Source organism: Tachypleus tridentatus, chromosome 1 (assembly GCF_004210375.1).
Source record: "Tachypleus tridentatus isolate NWPU-2018 chromosome 1, ASM421037v1, whole genome shotgun sequence".
Classification (NCBI taxonomy): Eukaryota; Metazoa; Arthropoda; class Merostomata; order Xiphosura; family Limulidae; genus Tachypleus; species Tachypleus tridentatus.
This window is the reverse complement of record NC_134825.1, coordinates 2700150-2715094: the sequence shown is the minus strand read 5'-3', so window position 1 is coordinate 2715094 and position 14945 is coordinate 2700150. Positions and strand designations below refer to the sequence as shown.

Below are 14945 nucleotides of genomic sequence, written 5' to 3'. Positions count from 1 at the left end.
AACAGTTATTGTTGTATAGTGATGATCACATTTTAGAAACAGTTATTGTTGTATAGTAATGATCACATTATAAAAACAGTTATTGTTGTATAGTAATGATCACATTATAGAAACAGTTATTGTTGTATAGTGATGATCACATTACAGAAACAGTTATTGTTGTATAGTGATGATCACATTATAGAAACAGTTATTGTTGTATAGTGATGATCACATTACAGAAACAGTTATTGTTGTATAGTAATGATCACATTATAGAAACAGTTATTGTTGTATAGTAATGATCACATTACAGAAACAGTTATTGTTGTATAGTAATGATCACATTATTTAAACAGTTATTGTTGTATAGTAATGATCACATTACAGAAACAGTTATTGTTGTATAGTGATGATCACATTATAGAAACAGTTATTGTTGTATAGTAATGATCACATTACAGAAACAGTTATTGTTGTATAGTGATGATCACATTAAAGAAACGTTATTGATTATAGTAATGATCACATTATAGAAACAGTTATTGTTGTATAGTGATGATCACATTATAGAAACAGTTATTGTTGTATAGTGATGATCACATTATAGAAACAGTTATTGTTGTATAGTGATGATCACATTACAGAAACAGTTATTGTTGTATAGTGATGATCACATTAGAGAAACAGTTATTGTTGTATAGTGATGATCACATTACAGAAAGTTATTGTTGTATAGTGATGATCACATTATAGAAACTTATTGTTGTATAGTAATGATCACATTATAGAAACAGTTATTGTTGTATAGTGATGATCACATTATAGAAACTTATTGTTGTATAGTAATGATCACATTAAAAACAGTTATTGTTGTATAGTGATGATCACATTACAGAAACAGTTATTGTTGTATAGTGATGATCACATTAAAGAAACAGTTATTGTTTATAGTGATGATCACATTATAGAAACAGTTATTGTTGTATAGTGATGATCACATTATAGAAACAGTTATTGTTGTATAGTGATGATCACATTATAGAAACAGTTATTGTTGTATAGTGATGATCACATTACAAAAACAGTTATTGTTGTATAGTGATGATCACATTAGAGAAACAGTTATTGTTGTATAGTGATGATCACATTACAGAAACAGTTATTGTTGTATAGTGATGATCACATTATAGAAACAGTTATTGTTGTATAGTAATGATCACATTATAGAAACAGTTATTGTTGTATAGTGATGATCACATTATAGAAACAGTTATTGTTGTATAGTAATGATCACATTATAGAAACAGTTATTGTTGTATAGTGATGATCACATTATAGAAACAGTTATTGTTGTATAGTAATGATCACATTATAGAAACAGTTATTGTTGTATAGTAATGATCACATATACAAACAGTTATTGTTGTATAGTAATGATCACATTATAGAAAAAAATATTGTTCTATAATGATCACATTATAGAAACAGTTATTGTTGTATAGTAATGATCACATTACAAAAACAGTTATTGTTGTATAGTGATGATAAAATCACAGAATGTTATTGTTGTATAGTGATGATCACATTATAGAAACAGTTATTGTTGTATAGTGATGATCACATTTTAGAAACAGTTATTGTTGTATAGTAATGATCACATTTAAAAAACAGTTATTGTTGTATAGTAATGATCACATTATAGAAACAGTTATTGTTGTATAGTGATGATCACATTACAGAAACAGTTATTGTTGTATAGTGATAATCACATTATAGAAACAGTTATTGTTGTATAGTGATGATCACATTACAGAAAAAGTAATTGTTGTATAGTGATGATCACATTACAGAAACAGCTATTGTTGTATAGTAATGATAACATTAAAAAAACAGTTATTGTTGTATAGTAATGATCACATTACAGAAACAGTTATTGTTGTATAGTAATGATCACATTATAGAAACAGTTATTGTTGTATAGTAATGATCACATAACAGAAACAGTTATTGTTGTATAGTGATGATCACATTATAGAAACAGTTATTGTTGTATAGTAATGATCACATTACAGAAACAGCTTTTGTTGTATAGTGATGATCACATTAAAGAAACGTTTATTGATTATAGTAATGATCACATTATAGAAACAGTTATTGTTGTATAGTGATGATCACATTATAGAAACAGTTATTGTTGTATAGTGATGATCACATTATATAAACAGTTATTGTTGTATAGTGATGATCACATTACAGAAACAGTTATTGTTGTATAGTGATGATCACATTAGAGAAACAGTTATTGTTGTATAGTGATGATCACATTACAGAAAGTTATCATTGTTATAGTATAGTGATGATCACATTATAGAAACTTCTATTGTTGTATAGTAATGATCACATTATAGAAAAAGTTATTGTTGTATAGTGATGATCACATTATAGAAACTTTATTGTTGTATAGTAATGATCACATTATAGAAACAGTTATTGTTGTATAGTGATGATCACATTACAGAAACAGTTATTGTTGTATAGTGATGATCACATTAAACAAACAGTTATTGATTATAGTGATGATCACATTATAGAAACAGTTATTGTTGTATAGTGATGATCACATTATAGAAAAAGTTATTGTTGTATAGTGATGATCACATTATAGAAACAGTTATTGTTGTATAGTGATGATCACATTATAGAAACAGTTATTGTTGTATAGTGATGATCACATTACAGAAACAGTTATTGTTGTATAGTAATGATCACATTATAGAAACAGTTATTGTTGTATAGTGATGATCACATTAAAGAAACAGTTATTGTTGTATAGTGATGATCACATTATAGAAACAGTTATTGTTGTATAGTGATGATCACATTACAGAAACAGTTATTGTTGTATAGTGATGATCACATTACAGAAAGTTATTGTTGTATAGTGATGATCACATTATAAAAACTTTATTGTTGTATAGTAATGATCACATTTTAAAAACAGTTATTGTTGTATAGTGATGATCACATTACAGAAACAGTTATTGTTGTATAGTGATGATCACATTAAAGAAACAGTTATTGTTTATAGTGATGATCACATTATAGAAACAGTTATTGTTGTATAGTGATGATCACATTATAGAAAAAGTTATTGTTGTATAGTGATGATCACATTATAGAAACAGTTATTGTTGTATAGTGATGATCACATTATAGAAACAGTTATTGTTGTATAGTGATGATCACATTACAGAAACAGTTATTGTTGTATAGTGATGATCACATTATAGAAACAGTTATTGTTGTATAGTGATGATCACATTACAGAAAGTTATTGTTGTATAGTGATGATCACATTATAGAAACTTTATTGTTGTATAGTAATGATCACATTATAGAAACAGTTATTGTTGTATAGTGATGATCACATTATAGAAACTTTATTGTTGTATAGTAATGATCACATTATAGAAAAAGTTATCATTGTATAGTGATGATCACATTATAGAAACAGCTATTGTTGTATAGTGATGATCACATTATAGAAACAGTTATTGTTGTATAGTGATGATCACATTATAGAAACAGTTATTGTTGTATTGTGATGATCACATTACAGAAACAGTTATTGTTGTACAGTGATGATCACATTATAGAAACAGTTATTGTTGTATAGTGATGATTACATTACAGAAACAGTTACTGTTCTATAGTGATGATCACATTATAGAAACAGTAATTGTTGTATAGTGATGATCGCATTACAGAAACAGTTATTGTTGTATAGTGATGATCACATTACAGAAACAGTTATTGTTGTATAGTAATGATCACATTATAGAAACAGTTATTGTTGTATAGTAATGATCACATTACAGAAACAGTTATTGTTGTATAGTAATGATCACATTATTTAAACAGTTATTGTTGTATAGTAATGATCACATTATAGAAACAGTTATTGTTGTATAGTGATGATCACATTATAGAAACAGTTATTGTTGTATAGTGATGATCACATTACAGAAACAGCTATTGTTGTATAGTGATGATCACATTAAAAAAACAGTTATTTTTATAGTGATGATCACATTATAGAAACAGTTATTGTTGTATAGTAATGATCACATTATAGAAACAGTTATCATTGTATACTAATGATCACATTATAGAAACAGTTATTGTTGTATAGAGATGATCACAGTAAAGAAACGGTTATTGTTGTATAGTGATGATCACATTATAGAAACAGTTATTGTTGTATAGTGATGATCACATTATAGAAACGGTTATTGTTGTATTGTGATGATCACATCATGGAAACAGTTATTGTTGTATAGTGATAATCACATTTTAGAAACAGTTATTGTTGTATAGTAATGATTACATTAAAGAAACAGTTATTGTTGTATAGTAATGATCACATTATAGAAACAGTTATTGTTGTATAGTAATGATCACATTATAGAAACAGTTATTGTTGGATAGTGATGATCACATTACAGAAACAGTTATTGTTGTATAGTGATGATCACATTATAGAAACAGTTATTGTTGTATAGTGATGATCACATTATAAAACAGTTATTGTTGTATAGTGATGATCACATTACAGAAACATTTTTGTTGTATAGTGATGATCACATTACAGAAACAGTTATTGTTGTATAGTGATGATCACATTAAAGAAACAGTTATTGTTGTATAGTGATGATCACATTATAGAAACAGTTATTGTTGTATAGTGATGATCACATTATAGAAAAAGTTATTGTTGTATAGTGATGATCACATTATAGAAACAGTTATTGTTGTATAGTAATGATCACATTATAGAAACAGTTATTGTTGTATAGTGATGATCACATTATATAAACAGTTATTGTTGTATAGTGATGATCACATTACAGAAACAGTTATTGTTGTATAGTGATGATCACATTAGAGAAACAGTTATTGTTGTATAGTGATGATCACATTACAGAAAGTTATTGTTGTATAGTGATGATCACATTATAGAAACTTTATTGTTGTATAGTAATGATCACATTATAGAAACAGTTATTGTTGTATAGTAATGATCACATTATAGAAACAGTTATTGTTGTATAGTGATGATCACATTATAGAAACAGTTATTGTTGTATAGTGATGATCACATTATAGAAACAGTTATTGTTGTATAGTAATGATCACATTATAGAAACAGTTATTGTTGTATAGTGATGATCACATTACAGAAACAGTTATTGTTGTATAGTGATGATCACATTATAGAAACAGTTATTGTTGTATAGTGATGATCACATTATAGAAACAGTTATTGTTGTATAGTAATGATCACATTACAGAAACAGTTATTGTTGTATAGTGATGATCACATTAAAGAAACAGTTATTGTTGTATAGTGATGATCACATTATAGAAACAGTTATTGTTGTATAGTGATGATCACATTAACAGAAACAGTTATTGTTGTATAGTGATGATCACATTATAGAAACAGTTATTGTTGTATAGTGATGATCACATTATAGAAACAGTTATTGTTGTATAGTAATGATCACATTATAGAAACAGTTATTGTTGTATAGTGATGATCACATTACAGAAACAGTTATTGTTGTATAGTGATGATCACATTATAGAAACAGTTATTGTTGTATAGTGATGATCACATTATAGAAACAGTTATTGTTGTATAGTAATGATCACATTACAGAAACAGTTATTGTTATATAGTGATGATCACATTAAGAAACAGTTATTGTTGTATAGTGATGATCACATTATAGAAACAGTTATTGTTGTATAGTGATGATCACATTACAGAAACAGTTATTGTTGTATAGTGATGATCACATTAGAGAAACAGTTATTGTTGTATAGTGATGATCACATTACAGAAAGTTATTGTTGTATAGTGATGATCACATTATAGAAACTTCTACTGTTGTATAGTAATGATCACATTATAGAAAAAGTTATTGTTGTATAGTGATGATCACATTATAGAAACTGTTATTATTGTATAGTAATGATCACATTATATAAACAGTTATTGTTGTATAGTAATGATCACGATATACAAACATTTATTGTTGTATAGTAATGATCACATTATAGAAAAAAATATATTGTTCTATAATGATCCCATTATAGAAATAGTTACTGTTGTATACTAATGATCACTTACAGAAACAGTTATTGTTGTATAGTGATTATAAAATCACAGAATGTTATCATTGTATAGTGATGATCACATTATAGAAACAGCTATTGTTGTATAGTGATGATCACATTTTAGAAACAGTTATTGTTGTACAGTAATGATCACATTTAAAAATAGTTATTGTTGTATAGTATTGGTCACATTATAGAAACAGTTATTCTTGTATTGTGATGATCACATTACAGAAACAGCTATTGTTGAAAAGTGATGATCACATTATATACACAGTTATTGTTGTACAGTGATGATCACATTATAGAAACAGTAATTGTTGTATAGTGATGATCACATTACAGAAACAGTTATTGTTGTATAGTAATGATCACATTATATAAACAGTTATTGTTATATAGTAATGATCACATTACAGAAACAGTTATTGTTGTATAGTAATGATCACATTATTTAAACAGTTATTGTTATATAGTAATGATCACATAACAGAAACAGTTATTCTTGTATAGTGATGATCACATTATAGAAACAGTTATTGTTGTATAGTAATGATCACATTACAGAGACAGCTATTGTTGTATTGTGATGATCACATTAAAGAAACGTTTATTGATTATAGTAATGATCACATTATAGAAACAGTTATTGTTGTATAGTGATGATCACATTATAGAAACAGTTATTGTTGTATTGTGATGGTCAAATTATAGAAAAAGTTATTGTTGTACAGTGATGATCACATTATAGAAACAGTTATAGTTGTATAGTGATGATCACATAACAGAAACAACTATTGTTGTGAAGTGATGATCACATTAAAAAAACGGTTATTGATTATAGTAATGATCACATTTTAGAAATAGTTATTGTTGTATAGTAATTATCACATTATAAAAACAGTTATCATTGCATACTAATGATCACATTATAGAAACAGTTATTGTTGTATAGAGATGATCACAGTAAAGAAACGGTTATTCTTGCTTAGTGATGATCACATTATAGAAACGGTTATTGTTGTATTGTGATGATCACATCATGGAAACAGTTATTGTTGTATAGTGATAATCACATTATAGAAACAGTTATTGTGTTATTGTTGTATAGTAGTGTTGACATTATAGAAAAATTATGGTTCTATAATGATCCCATTATAGAAATAGTTACTGTTGTATACTAATGATCACATTACAGAAATAGATATTGTTGTATAGTGATTATCACATTACAGAAACAGTTATCATTGTATGGTGATGATCACATTACAGAAACAGCTATTGTTATATAGTAATGATCACATAACAGAAACAATTATTGTTATATAGTAATGATCACATAACAGAAACAGTTATTCTTGTATAGTGATGATCACATTATAGAAACAGTTATTGTTGTATAGTAATGATCACATTACAGAGACAGCTATTGTTGTATAGTGATGATCACATTATATAAACAGTTATTGTTGTATAGTGATGATCATATTATAAACAGAGTTATTTTTGTATCGTGATGACTACATTACAGAAACATTTTGTGTTGTATAGTGATGATCACATTACAGAAACAGTTATTGTTGTACAGTGATGATCACATCAAAGAAACGGTTATTGATTATAGTCATGATCACATTATAGAAACAGTTAATGTTGTATAGTGATGATCACATTATAGAAAAAGTTATTGTTGTATAGTGATGATCACATTATAGAAACAGTTATTGTTGTATAGTAATGATCACATTATATAAACAGTTATTGTTGTATAGTGATGATCACATTATATACACAGTTATTGTTGTATAGTGACGATGCCATTACAGAAAGTTATCATTCTATAGTGATGATCACATTACAGAAACTTCTACTGTTGTATAGTAATGATCACATTTTAGAAAAGGTTATTGTTGTAGAGTAATGATCAAATTATAGAAACAGTTACTGTTCTATAGTGATGATCACATTATAGAAACAGTTATTGTTGTATAGTAATGATCACATTATTTACACAGTTATTGTTGTATAGTGATGATCACATTACAGAAACAATTATTGTTGTATAGTGATGATCACATTATAGAAACGGTTATTGTTGTATGGTGATGATCACTTAACAGAAACAGTTATTGTTGTATAGTGATGATCACATTATAGAAACTGTTATTGTTGTATTGTGATGGTCAAATTATAGAAAAAGTTATTGTTGTATAGTAATGATCACATTATATACACAGTTATTGTTGTATAGTGATGATCACATTACAGAAAATATTATTGTTGTATAGTGATGATCACATTATAGAAACGGTTATTGTTGTACAGTGATGATGACATTAAAGAAACAGTTATTGTTGTACAGTGATGATGACATTAAAGAAACAGTTATTGTTGTATAGTGATGATCACATTATAGAAACTGTTATTGTTGTATTGTGATGGTCAAATTATAGAAACAGTTATCATTGTATACTAATGATCACATTATATTAACAGTTATTGTTGTATAGTAATGATCACATTAAAGAAACAGATACTGTTGTATAGTGATGATCACATTACAAAAACAGTTATTGTTGTGTAGTGATGATCACATTACAGAAACAGCTATTGTTGTATAGTGATGATCACATTAATGAAACGGTTATTGACTATAGTGATGATCACATTTTAGAAACAGTTATTGTTGTATAGTGATTATCACATTAGAGAAACAGTTATTGTTGTATTATGATGGTCACATTATAGAAAAAGTTATTGTTGTATAGTGATGATCACATTATAGAAACAGTTATTGTTGTAGAGTGACGATGCCATTACAGAAACAGTAATTTTTGTATAGTGATGATCACATTACAGAAAGTTATCATTCTATAGTGATGATCACATTTTAGAAACTTCTATTGTTGTATAGTAATGATCACATTTTAAAAACAGTTATTGTTGTGTAGTGATGATCACATTACAGAAAGAGCTATTGTTGTATAGTGATGATCACATCAAAGAAACGGTTATTGATTATAGTGATGATCACATTATAGAAACAGTTATTGTTGTATAGTGATGGTCACATTATAGAAAAAGTTATTGTTCCATAGTGATGATTATATTATAGAAACAGTTATTGTTGTATAGTAATGATCACATTATATAAACAGTTATTGTTGTATAGTGATGATCACATTTTAGAAACAGTTATTGTTCTATAGTGATGATCACATCACAGAAACAGTTATTGTTGTATACTGATTATCACATTACAGAAACAGTTATTGTTCTATAGTGATGATCACATTACAGAAAGTTATTGTTGTATAGTGATGATCACATTATAGAAACTTTATTGTTGTATAGTAATGATCACATTATAGAAACTGTTATCATTGTATAGTAATGATCACATTATATAAACAGTTATTGTTGTATAGTAATGTTCACATATACAAACATTTATTGTTGTATAGTAATGTTCACATTATAGAAAAAAATATATTCTTCTATAATGATCCCATTATAGAAATAGTTACTGTTCTATACTAATGATCACTTACAGAAACAGTTATTGTTGTATAGTGATTATAAAATCACAGAATGTTATCATTGTATAGTGATGATCACATTATAGAAACAGTTATTGTTGTATAGTGATGATCACATTTTAGAAATAGTTATTGTTGTACAGTAATGATCACATTTAAAAACAGTTATTGTTGTATAGTAATGGTCACATTATAGAAACAGTTATTCTTGTATTGTGATGATCACATTACAGAAACAGCTATTGTTGAAAAGTGATGATCACATTATATACACAGTTATTGTTGTATAGTGATTATTACATTACAGAAACAGTTATTGTTCTATAGAGATGATCACATTATAGAAACAGTAATTGTTGTATAGTGATGATCACATTACAGAAACAGTTATTGTTGTATAGTGATGATCACATTACAGAAACAGTTATCATTGTATAGTAATGATCACATTATATAAACAGTTATTGTTATATTGTAATGATCACATAACAGAAACAATTATTGTTATATAGTAATGATCACATAACAGAAACAGTTATTCTTGTATAGTGATGATCACATTATAGAAACAGTTATTGTTGTATAGTAATGATCACATTACAGAGACAGCTATTGTTGTATAGTGATGATCACATTACAGAAAGTTATCATTCTATAGTGATGATCACATTATAGAAAGTTCTACTGTTGTATAGTAATGATCACATTTTAGAAACAGTTATTGTTGTAGAGTAATGATCAAATTATAGAAACAGTTATTGTTCTATAGTGATGATCACATTATAGAAACAGTTATTGTTGTATAGTGATGATCACATTATAGAAACAGTTATTGTTGTATAGTAATAATAACATTATTTACACAGTTATTGTTGTATAGTGATGATCACATTACAGAAACAATTATTGTTGTCTAGTGATGATCACATTATAGAAACGGTTATTGTTGTATAGTAATGATCATATAACAGAAACAGTTATTGTTGTACAGTGATGATGACATTAAAGAAACAGTTATTGTTGTATGGTGATGATCACTTAACAGAAACAGTTATTGTTGTATAGTGATGATCACATTATAGAAACTGTTATTGTTGTATTGTGATGGTCAAATTATAGAAAAAGTTATTGTTGTATAGTAATGATCACATTATATACACAGTTATTGTTGTATAGTGATGATGACATTACAGAAACAATTATTGTTGTATAATGATGATCACATTTTAGAAACAGTTATTGTTGTATAGTGATGATCACATTATAGAAACGGTTATTGTTGTATAGTAATGATCATATACAGAAACAGATATTGTTGTACAGTGATGATGACATTAAAGAAACAGTTATTGTTGTACAGTGATGATGACATTAAAGAAACAGTTATTGTTGTATAGTGATGATCACATTATAGAAACTGTTATTGTTGTATTGTGATGGTCAAATTATAGAAAAGTTATTGTTGTATAGTGATGATCACATTATAGAAACAGTTATCATTGTATACTAATGATCACATTATATTAACAGTTATTGTTGTATAGTAATGATCACATTAAAGAAACAGATATTGTTGTATAGTGTTGATCACATTACAAAAACAGTTATTGTTGTGTAGTGATGATCACATTACAGAAACAGCTATTGTTGTATAGTGATGATCATTTTAAAGAAACGGTTATTGACTATAGTGATGATCACATTTTAGAAACAGTTATTGTTGTATAGTGATTATCACATTAGAGAAACAGTTATTGTTGTATTGTGATGGTCACATTATAGAAAAAGTTATTGTTGTATAGTGATGATCACATTATAGAAACAGTTATTGTTGTATAGTGATGATCCATTACAGAAACAGTTATTGTTGTATAGTGATGATCACATTACAGAAAGTTATCATTCTATAGTGATGATCACATTTTAGAAACTTCTATTGTGGTATAGTAATGATCACATTTTAAAAACAGTTATTGTTGTGTAGTGATGATCACATTACAGAAAGAGTTATTGTTGTATAGTGATGATCACATTATTGTTTATAGTGATGACACATTATTGATTGTTGTATAGTGATGATCACATTATAGAAACAGTTATTGTTGTATAGTAATGATCACATTATATAAACAGTTATTGTTATATTGTAATGATCACATAACAGAAATAGTTATTGTTATATAGTAATGATCACATAACAGAAACAGTTATTCTTGTATAGTGATGATCACATTACAGAAACAGTTATTGTTGTATAGTGATGATCACATTACAGAAACAGCTATTGTTGTATAGTGATGATCACATTAAAGAAACGTTTATTGATTATAGTAATGATCACATTATAGAAACAGTTATTGTTGTATAGTGATGATCACATTATAGAAACAGTTATTGTTGTATTGTGATGGTCAAATTATAGAAAAAGTTATTGTTGTACAGTGATGATCACATTATAGAAACAGTTATTGTTGTATAGTGATGATCACATTACAGAAACAGCTATTATTGTGAAGTGATGATCACATTAAAAAAACGGTTATTGATTATAGTGATGATCACATTTTAGAAATAGTTATTGTTGTATAGTAATTATCACATTATAGAAACAGTTATCATTGTATACTAATGATCACATTATATAAACAGTTATTGTTGTATAGTAATGATCACATTATAGAAACAGTTATTGTTGTATAGAGATGATCACAGTAAAGAAACGGTTATTCTTGTTTAGTGATGATCACATTATAGAAACGGTTATTGTTGTATTGTGATGATCACATCATGGAAACAGTTATTGTTGTATAGTGATAATCACATTATAGAAACAGTTATTGTGTTATTGTTGTATAGTAGTGTTGACATTATAGAAAAATTATGATTCTATAATGATCCCATTATAGAAATAGTTACTGTTGTATACTAATGATCACATTACAGAAATAGATATTGTTGTATAGTGATTATCACATTACAGAAACAGTTATCATTGTATAGTGATGATCACATTATAGAAACAGTTATTGTTGTATAGTAATGATCACATTTTAGAAACAGTTATTGTTGTATAGTAATGATTACATTAAAGAAACAGTTATTGTTGTATAGTAATGATCACATTATAGAAACAGTTATTGTTGTATAGTAATGATCACATTATAGAAACAGTTATTGTTGGATAGTGATGATCACATTACAGAAACAGCTATTGTTGTATAGTGATGATCACATTATATAAACAGTTATTGTTGTATAGTGATGATCATATTATAAACACAGTGATTTTTGTATCGTGATGACTACATTACAGAAACATTTTGTGTTGTATAGTGATGATCACATTACAGAAACAGTTATTGTTGTACAGTGATGATCACATCAAAGAAACGGTTATTGATTATAGTCATGATCACATTATAGAAACAGTTATTGTTGTGTAGTGATGGTCACATTATAGAAAAAGTTAGTGTTGCATAGTGATGATCATATTATAGAAACTGTTATCATTGTATACTAATGATCACATTATATAAACAGTTATTGTTGTATAGTGATGATCACATTTTAGAAATAGTTATTGTTGTACAGTAATGATCACATTTAAAAATAATTATTGTTGTATAGTAATGATCACATTATAGAAACAGTTATTGTTGTATAGTGATGATCACATTACAGAAACAGTTATTGTTGTAAAGTGATGATCACATTATATACACAGTTATTGTTGTATAGTAATGATCACATTACAGAAACAGTTATTGTTGTATAGTGATGATCACATTATAGAAACAGTTATTGTTGTATAGTGATGATCACATTACAGAAACAGTTATTGTTGTATAGTGATGATCACATTACAGAAACAGTTATCATTGTATAGTAATGATCACATTATATAAACAGTTATTGTTGTATAGTAATGATCACATTACAGAAACAGTTATTGTTGTATAGTAATGATCACATTATTTAAAACAGTTATTGTTGTATAGTAATGATCACATAACAGAAACAGTTATTCTTGTATAGTGATGATCACATTATACGAACTGTTATTGTTGTATAGTGATGATCACATTATAGAAACAGTTATTGTTGTGCAGTAATGATCACATTACAGAGACAGCTATTGTTGTATAGTGATGATCACATTAAAGAAACGTTTATTGATTATAGTAATGATCACATTATAGAAACAGTTATTGTTGTATAGTGATGATCACATTATAGAAACAGTTATTGTTGTATTGTGATGGTCAAATTATAGAAAAAGTTATTGTTGTACAGTGATGATCACATTATAGAAACAGTTATTGTTGTATAGTGATGATCACATTACAGAAACAGCTATTGTTGTGAAGTGATGATCACATTAAAAAAACGGTTATTGATTATAGTGATGATCACATTTTAGAAATAGTTATTGTTGTATAGTAATTATCACATTATAGAAAAAGTTATCATTGTATACTAATGATCACATTATATAAACAGTTATTGTTGTATAGTAATGATCACATTATAGAAACAGTTATCATTGTATAGTAATGATCACATTATATAAACAGTTATTGTTATATTGTAATGATCACATAACAGAAACAGTTATTGTTGTATAGTAATGATCACATTATTTAAAACAGTTATTGTTGTATAGTAATGATCACATAACAGAAACAGTTATTCTTGTATAGTGATGATCACATTATACGAACTGTTATTGTTGTATAGTGATGATCACATTATAGAAACAGTTATTGTTGTATAGTAATGATCACATTATAGAAACAGTTATTGTTGTATAGAGATGATCACAGAAAAGAAACCGTTATTCTCGTTTAGTGATGATCACATTATAGAAACAGTTATTGTTGTAGAGTGATGATCACATTATAGAAACGGTTATTGTTGTATTGTGATGGTCACATTATAGAAAAAGTTATTGTTGTATAGTGATGATCACATTATAGAAATAGTTATTGTTGTATAGTGACGATGCCATTACAGAAACAGTAATTTTTGTATAGTGATGATCACATTACAGAAACTTATCTTTCTATAGTGATGATCACATTATAGAAACTTCTATTGTTGTATAGTAATGATCACATTTTAGAAACAGTTATTGTTGTAGAGTAATGATCACATTATAGAAACAGTTATTGTTGTATAGTGATGATCACATTATAGAAACAGTTATTGTTGTATAGAGATGATCACAGTAAAGAAACGGTT

At 26.7% G+C, this 14945-nt stretch overlaps 2 protein-coding genes across 8 annotated transcripts in view; both read right to left on the bottom strand.

Annotated features, from left to right (window-relative positions):
* Positions 1-14945, bottom strand: part of LOC143230520 (patatin-like phospholipase domain-containing protein 2) — a 211467-nt gene that overhangs the window by 161098 nt on the left and 35424 nt on the right. The window lies entirely within an intron of this gene.
* The window catches only part of LOC143233863 (N-acetylglucosamine-1-phosphotransferase subunits alpha/beta-like), a 97079-nt gene that overhangs the window by 76642 nt on the left and 5492 nt on the right, over positions 1-14945 (bottom strand). The gene's annotated exons all lie outside the window — the stretch shown is intronic.